Raw genomic sequence first — 12,616 nt, 5'->3', positions numbered from 1 at the left:
ATTAGTTACATAGATTAGGGTTTACTAAGGGCTTAAATGACGATTAAGTCCTTGAGGAATCGCCGGTCTCTAGGGAGACTCCGGTCTCCTTTTTGCCGGTCTTAGAAAAATATGTGCATCCTTCCTTGAAGCTTGTTAGAAGACGAAATAGCTGTTAGGGAATCCGGACGTCCAGGGCACGGGACGGGCGGATTTGGGTGATTCTGGACGGGCAGGCGGATTTGGGTTGTTTTGGATGGGCGTCCACAGGGGGAAGACGCTCGGATTGTGGCTGCTGGACGAGCGTCTTGTGGACAATCCGCTCGGATTGTCTTACAGCTTCTTTCTTTCTTCTTTTCTTCCTTTTTCTTCATAAAATCCTTGAGGATTTCCTCGGGGATGCAATGATCTTTTCTCATCATTGCCCATCTACTATAGTATGTACAAAGGCCTTCTAATCTTGTCTTCTCTTTGATGTTTGGTCATTGAATTCAATCAATTTAGCTTCATTTTGCCATGAAAATGCAAGGTTTGCACTCCTTTCCTACCAAGGACACAAAACCTCAAAGAATATGCAAAACAAAGGACTAAAGACAATAAATGACCCAAATATGTACTAAAAAGCATGGGAACAAGGCTAATCCGGGGACTAAATATGCTCTAATTATGGTCACATCAAATATCCCAAAATCGAACCTTTGCTCGTCCCGAGTAAAGAGGTGACAAAGACTAGGACTATTATTTAAACTAACCTAATAGCATAGCCGATATGAGACAATTAGCGGGTTTCACTCCGCCCCTTCAACTCACAACAAGACAACGATGAGGTAGGATGCCTTCTTGCAAGGCAAGGCGGGTCTTGCCAAAATGGCGACACATCTAAACATTAAGCACACAAAATCAAGTAATGGATGCATCTACAAAAGAATAGCCACTTTCCTCATCTAAGTGGCGGAAATTATCTACAAGGGAAGCAATTCAAGGGTACACACTCCTTCATAGATGAACTTTTTTCAAACTACTAAGCCTAGAAGGATACCAACAAATCACCTCCAAATTGTGCCAAGCTAGGGTACCTTTGTCCTCAATCGTTAAATGCTTTTGTCAAGAGTAGACTCCCTATGGCGTTAGAAACACTGGAGGATCGCGGAATTCCCCCTCTTGCCTAGACAAGAAGAAGGGTCGTCCCCTCTCTACCATGCACAAAAATGGATACGATGGTTAAAGGGATCAATAGATATTTGAGTTTCATTTTGGGAGTTTGCTTTTGTTGTTGTTTTTCCCCCCAATTTCTTGTGGCATATAACATTTGAGAACACTTTCTTTTGCCATTTCTTTTGATTTTTGGCTTTTCAACACTTGACAACTTTCAACTTTTTGCATTTCTTTTTTTTTTGAACATTTTCAAAGTCACCCCATATGTAGTGAGGGTGCCTTATATTTGAAGCATAGGAGTTCTATTTTTGCTCCTCTTTTCATTTGATGCAATTGCAAACTTTTTCACTTTCTTTTCATTTCTTTGAACTCAAATCATTTTCTTTTTGTGCCCATTCCCTTTGATGACAAAAATGTGGTAGAACATGGATGAATGATGGATGCATGGTTTCAAGGGTCACCTTGGAATAAACGGTAGCCAAGGAGTTATCACACCACAAGGTACTCTTGACTAGGCCTTAATCCATGGGTCAAAGGATACTAGCATGACACATCCTAGGGTGTTTTACAAGTATTCTAACAAGCAAATTCTTAAGAAGAAAAAGCATCTACTAGGGCCTTATATACACTTGTCAAGCTTCCCAAGTAGACGGTTCCACAAAATTTTCTAACCATGCAAACTACATGCCATGATGAAACTAGCATATATACATCCTAATGCAAATGACTCTACCAACTAATATGCCATATAAACTAAATGCAAGTCCTAAATTCAAATTGTTATACCGCATCAATCAAAATAAAGCCACATAGTCATTAACATAAAGAGGAAAAAGGAGATTGGAAAGATCATACCATGCGGTCTTCAATGTCCTCATGTCTCGGATGTGGCGTAGTCATTCAATGTGAACAAGGATAAAGCAAACACAATATATACAACAATATATACAATTCTACACTACAAAGGAAATGAACTTGTTTTTGGATTTTCAAATTTTTCAATTTTTTTTTTGTTTTTTTGAAACTTTTTGATTTTTTTGGGTTTTTGGATAAAAGTTAAGTTAGAATTCCCCATCCCCACACTAATATGGGCATTGTCCTCAATGGCCAAAATGATGGGAAACTATGCAAGTATGATGCATGAATTCTACACTAAATGCAAGCTACACTAATCTACACTACATGATGCATGTTTTTTGTTTATGACGGAGAGCGTAATTTAGATTACCTCCCGTTGCGTATGCATGTACTTCCCCAAACCGAGATAGACATTATTTCTAATGTCCTAAAGTTGGGGTAGTTCATGCACACAAGATGCAATGCATGAAACTAAATTGTCATTTTGGATTTTCATAAGTGAGAACAATGAAATAAGAACACCTCAATGGGGCCGAGGTGTTAGTCCTCATGTTGCTAGGACTCTCCAACCAAAGACAAAGTCAAATATTGTACAAGTTAACAAAACATAAACTTCTTTCATGAAAATTGAAAATAAAGAGAGGAGATGAGGAAACTTCACTTAACCTTGAGATGGGTGCCTCACGCCCGCTCCATCTAGCTATGAAGAGATCCTCTAGAGATCGCCGTCATCTCCCTCTCGATCACTATCCCATATTTCCTTGGATGCATCACTTGTATTTGGGTCCATGAACTCGTCCTCTTCGCTACCAAGCTCCACCGTGTCCCCACCGCAAGATTTGTCGCTCCCTTCCTCTTGTCGCCCGTTTGCCCCTTCATTTGCCCTCTCCGAATTGGGGAAGAGTATATCCAATTGTGCCCAAGAGGGAAAGGCTCCCTCCTTACTAATATTTCCCCTTTGAATCATATCGTGGTATTGAGGATAAAGTGCATAATAATTGTCCACGGTAGCTTCATATTGTCGGAAGTGCAACTCTTGTAAAATTCCCGTTACAAAGTCATCACGGGGAAGGATAAAGGGGTTGGGGTGGTGGTATGGTTGATATGGAAAAGGGTAGGGAGGCACTTTGATTTTCTCATCTTGTTGTTGTTGCCCTTGTTGTTGTTGTTGTTGGGGATTTGGAGGTGGTGGTGATTGCCTTGCTTGGGTTGGGTTTCGAGGGATGAGGTAGGATGGGATTGGTGATAAAGGTCCCCTTCTTGGTGAGATTCTTGGTAGTCCGGTCATTGGTAGGTAGATTGGGTCACTTCCTTTTGTAATCCACTTGACCCTTTTATCAACCCTCTCAAGGGTTATCCAATGATGATGAATAAGAAGAAGGTCTTCATTTATCCTTGTATTTCCGGAAAGAGGAGCATACTCATTATTCTCATTGAATTTCGGATTGAAATGCTTTGCAATCTTTGTAATGAGCCCTCCATTAACAATGTGTTTCATCCCATCATCATCACCGTTCCTAAACTTTGCCCATTTTTCGAGTAGCACAAGAGGCGCATTAAAGTGGTACCCACCCCTTCCTTGGATATTGAGATAAGACTCCATGAACACAAGGTCAAGTTCCTTCACTATTGCCGGTTCTCGGCGAGCAAGTAGAGTGCCGGAAAGGAACCGGTAAGTAAGTTTAAAAATAGGATTTTGAATGTGGAAAGCTAGACACTCCTTGATGTACATGAAATCTTGGCCGGTCATGGCCCTCCATAGGGGTGCAACACTATATCTCTTCGGTTTTGATGTCCGGGTAGGCGAGACATCGAGACCAAGCACATTAGAAAATTCCACTAGAGTCATCATTCTTGAAACACTCTCCAACCTAAATTCTATGCATATCGTCTTATTCAAGGTTGTGATTTTCAAGAAGCTTAAAAATTCAAGCACAAGGGATCGGTAAGTTTGCTCGTGCATGTGGAAAAGGGTAGAGAGACCAAACAACTCAAAAAGAGCTTCCATTTGGTGATAAATCCCAAGTTTCCTTAAATTTATATGACATAAAAACTTAGTACGGAGAATGTTCTTACGAAGAAGCCGGTGAAAAACGAGCCTTTGCACATCATTGATGAATTCAACATTTGAGAAGTCATCAAGCCTTGTAAGATCCACAATTTCTTCATGCTCCCTTCTTAAGGTGTTGATGTGGGAGGTAGAAGAGCTTCCTCTTACCCTTGGTCTTCTTCTATCCCTAAAGGAAGATCCCTTTGGTGCCATTCTTTGATTGTTGAGCTTGGAATTTTTGAATTGTTAAAGTATAGAGATGCTCCTTGTGGATTGAATGTTGCTTTTGAAACCCTAGGAATTTGGGGCTTTTTGATTTTGTGGAATGAAAGAGTGTTTGGGATATTCTTTGGAGTCACAAGGAGGTGGGTTTTTATAATACAAGTGGAAGGAAGGGTGATGTGTCACAAATTGTGTGGTGGGGTGTTTTAAAATTAGGAAAAATCGGGATTGAATAACGCAGGAAGACGAGCGGACTCGAGCATAAGACACTCGAATTCTGTCATTCCGGGACGAGCGGATTCCAGGGAAGACGCTCGGATTCCCATACAGCTAATTTTTGCAAAAAATTGACGCAGCCAAGATGAGCGGATCGAGCACAAGACGAGCGTCTTTTCTGGAGCAGGACAAACGTCTTTTCCCAAAGACGGGCGGATTCTGTGACAGGAACATTCTTTAAAATGCACTGGCAAAAACACGAGCGGATTCGTCTTCAGACGCTCGGATTGTAGCAGGACGAGCGGATTCTCATAAATATGGACGTCTTTGTCCAATCCGAGCGGTTTCTCTCTTTGCACGCTCGGGTTCCTTGATGCGGATTTCTTTTGATTTCCTTGATTCCGATAAAAGCTTCCCCACACTTGAAAATTAGTTCCTTCCTTCATTCAGAATTCATTAGTGACCCTCCCTGACTTACTCTCATGGAAAGAATTTATGTTTATGATAAAAGGAAATGCAACAAAATTATAAATACAAGTTAGAGGGTTAGTATATTTACAAGTGGTGGTTTAGGGAGGACTCCACCAAACTCTCCCTTTGATGATTCTTTCAAGGATGAGGAGGCCCGAGGTAGGTGACCTCGACCTCTCCAATAAACGCTCCCTCATAGTATGGCTTCAATCTTTGACCATTGACCTTGAATTTGCTTCCATCTTCCGCCTTGATTTCAAAATCCCCATATTTTCCAACTTCGGTGATCACATAGGGACCCATCCATCTAGAGTTCATCTTTCCCGGAAAGAGTCGATATCGGGAATTGAATAGAAGGACTTTATCCCCTTTGTGCAAGGCTTTTTGCTTAATCCTCTTGTCATGGAGAAATCTTGTCCTTTCCTTGTAGATCTTGGCATTCTCATAAGATTGTAGTCGGAATTCCTCCAACTCTTGAATTTGAATCATCCTCTTTTGACCACTTAATTTGAGATCAAGGTTAAGTGCTCGGATTGCCCAAAAAGCTTTGTAATCCAATTCGATTGGCAAGTGGCATGCTTTTCCATAGACAAGCTTGTAAGGGGAGGCTCCTATGAGAGTCTTATAGGCCGTCCTATAAGCCCAAAGAGCGTCATCAAGCTTTGTGCTCCAATCCTTTCGGGTTTTGTTCACCACTTTCTCAAGAATTTGCTTGATCTCTCTATTCGAAACTTCAACTTGACCGCTTGTTTGAGGGTGGTATCCCAAGCCGGTTCTATGTTGAACACCATACTTGGTCAAAAGAGATGCGAGTTTCTTTTCATGAAAATGCGTTCCTCCATCACTTATGATTTCTCTAGGAACTCCAAATCTTGGGAAGATTATTTTCTTGAAGAGCTTGGTGACCGTTTTTGCATCATCGTTTGGAGTGGCAATTGCCTCCACCCACTTTGAGACGTAATCTACGGCCACAAGGATATACTTATTCCCATTGGATGTCACAAACGGACCTTGGTAGTCGATCCCCCAAACATCGAAGATCTCCACCTCTAGTATGCCCCTTTGTGGCATTTCATTTCTCCAAGAGATATTCCCCGTTCTTTGACAAGCATCACAATGAATGATGAATTCCCTCTTATCTTGGAATATTGTAGGCCAATAGAAGCCCGATTGAAGAATTTTTGCAATGGTTCTCCTTGCTCCATGGTGCCCACCGTAGGGTGATGAGTGACATCCTTCCAAGATTCCTTGGACTTCCCATTGAGGGATGCATCTTCGGTAGAGCCCATCACTACACTCTTTGTAGAGGTTTGGGCGGTCATCCCAAAAGTACTTTTTTAATTCGAATAAGAACCTCTTCCTTTGGTTGTAGTTCAAATTTGGAGGGAGTACTCTTCCAACGATATAGTTGGCATAATCGGCAAACCATGGGGTGATGTGCCTTTCAAGTTGTGTTTGAATGGCCATCAAGATATCGTCGGGAAATGAGTCATTGATCGGCGTTTCTCCTTGTTCATCATGAAACCGGATCCTTGACAAGTGATCCGCCACTACATTTTTGGCTCCTTTCTTGTCTCTTATCTCCAAGTCGAATTCTTGAAGACGCAAAATCCATCTTAACAACCTTGGTTTTGCCTCCTTCTTTATCAAGAGATGTCGGAGAGCACGGTGATCCGAAAAGACAATCACCTTGGATCCAAGTAAATAGGAACGGAATTTGTCCAAAGCATAGACAATGGCAAGAAGCTCTTTCTCGGTGGTATCATAGTTCACTTGGGAGGGATCAAGAGTCTTGCTTATATAATAGATGGCATGAAGAGCTCTTCCTACCCGTTGGCCAAGAACCGCTCCAACGGCGTAGTTACTAGCATCACACATAATCTCGAACGGTAGTTCCCAATTTGAAGGTTGAATGATCGGTGCCGAGATTAGTGCTTCCTTGATTTTATTAAAGGCTTCAACACACTCATCAGTGAAATGGAATTGGGCATCTTTAAGTAAGAGTTGAGTGAGGGGTTTCGCTATTTTTGAAAAATCTTTTATGAAACGGCGATAGAAACCCGCGTGACCGAGAAACCTTCTCACCCCTCTAACATTCACGGGAGGTGGGAGTTTCTCTATCACCTCAACCTTAGATTTTTCGACCTCGATGCCCTTTTCCGAGATTAAATGACCCAAAACAATTCCTTCATTGACCATGAAGTGACACTTTTCCCAATTTAAAACAAGACTAACATCTTCACATTTTTGTAATACAAGAGAAAGATTATGCAAACATGAGTCAAAGTCCTTTCCATAAACGCTAAAATCATCCATAAAAACTTCCATTATGGTTTCTAGGTAGTCGGAGAAGACACTCATCATGCATCTTTGGAAAGTGGCGGGGGCATTACATAAGCCAAAAGGCATCCTCCTATATGCAAAAGTACCATAAGGACATGTGAAGGTGGTCTTATGTTGGTCATCCGGGTGTATAGGGATTTGGAAGAATCCCGAATACCCGTCAAGGTAACAAAAGAATTTGTTGAAGGCTAACCTCTCAAGCATTTGGTTGATAAATGGTAGGGGGAAATGATCCTTTCTTGTTACGGAATTCAATTTTCGATAGTCAATACACATACGCCAACCGGTGATCGTCCTTGTGGGTATTAACTCGTTCTTTTCGTTTGTCACCACCGTGGTACCTCCTTTCTTAGGTACCACTTGAACGGGGCTAACCCACAAAGAGTCCGATATGGGATATATGATTCCCGCATCAAGTAATTTCATAACCTCTCCTTTGACAACTTCTTGCATGTGGGGGTTTAATCTTCTTTGAGGTTGAATGGTAGGTCTATGGTCCTCTTCTAGATGAATTCTATGCATGCAAAAGTTGGGACTTATCCCCTTAAGGTCATCTAGACTATAGCCTATAGCCTTCTCATGTTGTTTCAACACATCAAGCAATTTTCCCAATTGATTTTCATCAAGTCTATCATTAACAATCACGGGTTTGGTCTTTGATTTATCAAGGTAAGCATATTTCAAATTTGGGGGAAGGGGTTTTAGAGTAGGGGCTTGTACCTCACTTTCCTCCTTTGGAGGTTCATTGAGAATTTGCTCCATCTCCATTAGACATTCCATTCTCATTGCATACTCAACTTGTTCTTCGTCAACCTCATCACATTCGAATTCCATGACGAATTCCTCTTGCTCTTGAGCTTGTAAGATGTCTTCTAGGATGGATTCCTCATCTTCTATAGGTTGACATGCTTCCACAAGGATGTTATGTACTAATTCGGATTGTGCATGAGTAAGTTCTTTGTTAGCTAGAGCGGCCTCAAAAAGATCTACCTCCAATTCCCAATACATATTTTTAGCCTCACTTGCTTCCAAGGCTTCCAATGCTTGCATGGGATCTTTGAAGAATGGTATACTTAAGTGGTCCTCTACAAAACAATCTATAAGGTCTATCTTGCAAAATATCGAACAACTTGAAAATAGTTAGAACAAACCTTGAGGAGTTTTACGTCCCCAAGGCAAAGAAAGACACAACTAATAACAATATAAGAAAATCTAAATCAAGTTAACACCGTCCCCGACAACGGCGCCATTTTTGGTCGGACTCTCGAGGAGGTTTAGTTTTCGGTACTTGTCGTTAGGAGCACCTAGACCAAAACACAATTTATAACTTCACAAACAACTCTACAATTAGTAAAGAGGCAAGTAAAGGTCGGATCCCAAGGGACGGGAATTGAGATGAGATTTTCTATTGCAACTAGTGGTGTCTAAGGGTGTCACAAATTGAGGTTTGAAGTAGAAGATCACTAAACTAAATAGCAATGAAAGTAAACAAACAAGATGAAATGAAAGGGATGTAAACAATTGATAAAAGGCACTAGGGTGTCATGGGGTCATAGGGGATTCATGGGAATTGATCATACAAACATATTCTCAAATTATAAGCAAGCAATTATTGTTGTGATGGATCGAGTTGGTTTATATCTTACAATCCTAGGAAAGTTTGGGTTCCGGAGCCGAATCGATTAGATTGTACAACACCTACAAGTCGACTTAATCTTCCCTACTCAACTATATGCATGGTCCAATGAGACTCGAGTTGGTTTATGTCTTACAAGTCTCATTGAAAAGATAGGTGATGGGTAAAAAATGCAAGGATTCATAGGCTCGCATTTCATCAAACATAACATGTGCATAAGTTGAGATCACAACAAGCAAGCAAATAAACTATGAAAACATATTAATTTAAGCATGAATCATCCCCCATGTTGGTTTTCCCTAATTACCCATTAACCCTAGCTAAGGAAACTACTCACTCATTATCATGTTGAACATGCTAGCAAGGTTGTCAATCATACCAACAAAGTAAAACATGATGAATAAATGAAAGTGATTAACAATAATTAAAAAGGGATTAAGAGAATTATACCTACTAATGATTCCAATAATAAAGCAAAGAATAATAGAAGTACTTGATGATAGATTGGAAGGTTGTCAATCTCCCAATAATAACCCAAATAATCTTCAATTACCCAAAACAAAGGATGAACAAGAGAGAGATTAAGGAAATGAAACTTGTATTAAAACTTGATTAAATGTTGATTACAAGATTAAAGAGAGATTTGATTGATATTAACTACACTAGAGATTGCTAAGAAGAACATGATCTTCTAATTAGCCTAACGGGGTATTTATAGTGGGGATTAGTTACATAGATTAGGGTTTACTAAGGGCTTAAATGACGATTAAGTCCTTGAGGAATCGCCGGTCTCTAGGGAGACTCCGGTCTCCTTTTTGCCGGTCTTAGAAAAATATGTGCATCCTTCCTTGAAGCTTGTTAGAAGACGAAATAGCTGTTAGGGAATCCGGACGTCCAGGGCACGGGACGGGCGGATTTGGGTGATTCTGGACGGGCAGGCGGATTTGGGTTGTTTTGGATGGGCGTCCACAGGGGGAAGACGCTCGGATTGTGGCTGCTGGACGAGCGTCTTGTGGACAATCCGCTCGGATTGTCTTACAGCTTCTTTCTTTCTTCTTTTCTTTCTTTTTCTTCATAAAATCCTTGAGGATTTCCTCGGGGATGCAAGGATCTTTTATCATCATTGCCCATCTACTATAGTATGTACAAAGGCCTTCTAATCTTGTCTTCTCTTTGATGTTTGGTCATTGAATTCAATCAATTTAGCTTCATTTTGCCATGAAAATGCAAGGTTTGCACTCCTTTCCTACCAAGGACACAAAACCTCAAAGAATATGCAAAACAAAGGACTAAAGACAATAAATGACCCAAATATGCACTAAAAAGCATGGGAACAAGGCTAATTCGGGGACTAAATATGCTCTAATTATGGTCACATTAGTTAGCACTTAAGAAAAATGAAAATAAACACTTTCCACATAAAACAAACTATAGTGCAAAGGGTATTATACGTGAATCGGTCCATTTACATAGTCCATTTCTGAAAAAAAAAAAAAAAAAAAATCTTTTATTATTACTAATAAAGAGTAATTTCTTTTATTACATAATGAGACCATCTCATAGTGTGAGACGTCTCAAGCAATAATTACTGTCTACATAAACCTGAATTCAATTAACACAATACTTTATCATAAAATCATTAGAAGACATTGAATTGAAATCGATACTAACAAACATTATTTTAACAAAAATTAAAATGACTATTAATTTAGTAACCCTAATACCTCAAAATGAAGTAGTGAATTGGCATGTCAGTATGTCACCTTGTTAAATCTTCCCATTGTCCAAACCACTTTGCTCCTATAATGCATATCGTCCACTCATTTGATTTAGTTTACTTTTCCTGCCCGACCTTTTTCTTTCAGTTGATAATATAATCACATGTCAAATTTAAACTTCGGATAGTATACTCTTGCACTAATATAATCAGAGTAAATAATGATTGGATATCAGAGTTCATAAATGATTCGGGTCATATGCAATATGTAGTAGTGGAAATTCTCGCTTCACCTATAAACCTTTTAAAAAATGTTTCACTTTATTGTCCAAGTTATTTACAGAATGAATATAAACTATGTGTACAACAATTATTTTGGCCGAGATTTAGCATGTAGATATTCTGTTAAAGAGGTATATATGACAATGTTTGGGGGTAAACGGAAAGAATATTCAATCAATCAGTCAATGATTTTCTCCTATTTTATAAATAATTTTATATGAGATAAGATTGGTTTAAAATCAAATGATTCTTTCCTAGTGAAACAATCAACATTTTAATTTAGGTTACAGAATAACTTTTGCCCATAAATAATTGCAATTGTGTAATTATAGGCTAATTATTTGGGTAAATGTAGACCAAGTTAGATAAAGAATTTTAGTGAGCTTAATTAGATAAGGTCATAATCTATTTTGAAATTTTTCTGTGCGGATTAGTGTAACCGGCTTTCTGTTTCATAATTTATAGGATTTCATTTCATTTTTAAATTCAATCTTAAAGTCAACCAAGACTCCTTAATTGAAAAACAAAAATTTGGCCGAAAAATGCATCCAACATAGTAGTAAATATTTCCATATATCTTTAAAAAAGTAAAGTTTTTTGGTTTGATTTGAAATTGAAAAGATTTCTTTTTAAAGTCAATTAAATTAAGTTTTATATGTGCATTATGTATGATAATATAATATTTTAATTACATATGATGATTAAATATTTTAAAGACACACGGTAGAGTATTAGGCCGATGACACGTGGCATAGTATTAGGCTGCTGGTTTCAGCTTTAATATAATATATGATTACGTCTCCCACATACATTCCAACATACTTTTATTATACCCACATGCTTATACCAACACTTAAAATCATATCATATTCCTATCTCCTTAAAAGTAAGGTTACGTCCCTGTAACCGGAGTCATGAAAACAATATGCAAACAAGGCAAACAAAACTCCTAAGAGAAATAATCTATATTCATTTTAAATTACCCCACACTGTAATATATCTCAAGGTACCCTGTTCAAAACTGAGAGGGCCAAAGAGTACGAATTAAGGCTAGCTTCTTAACAGCACTAAGAGAAGCTCCTAACAGTTCCTACCCGGAGTTCACTTTATTAGACACATCTTAAATTCATTATTATATTCATTGGTTAGGCCTAAGGATCGTTTTGCTCTGATACCACTTTGTAACACCTCTATTATGTCAGGAGCTTTTAGCTAGACATTCCCAACTAAAAAGGACTGTTACCATCTCGGTTTCCCGAGGTAGTGAATAACAAAGTACAACAATACCAAAGTACTTTAATTAAAACTTAGCGATTACATATTATTACAACTTATTCAATCTAGACATAATATAAAACTTGATACAACTCGCAGCGGAATAAATAAAGTGATTACTAATCTAAGTGATCAAGACAGCAACTATGGTCCAAGTCAAGCTCATGTCCCAATGCTCCTAAGTCAGCTAATCTTTAGTACCTGTCAAATATGCTCCCCATTATGGTTCATCACAGGTGTTCACGAATACACTGTCAACCACGAGGTTGAGTAGGAATAACCAACATCAAGTCAAAGTGAAATGATATGATATATAATGCCAATACAAGTGAGCTCATCACCCGAAACACCCATTCATCCCGCCAATCCCTGGCCCGAGGTATCCATCATTCCAACACAAGGTTGAGGTATC

This window comes from Silene latifolia, chromosome X, assembly GCF_048544455.1.
Source record: "Silene latifolia isolate original U9 population chromosome X, ASM4854445v1, whole genome shotgun sequence".
Taxonomy (NCBI): domain Eukaryota; kingdom Viridiplantae; phylum Streptophyta; class Magnoliopsida; order Caryophyllales; family Caryophyllaceae; genus Silene; species Silene latifolia.
The sequence above is the reverse complement of the archived record's forward strand: the minus strand, read 5'-3'. Positions refer to the sequence as shown.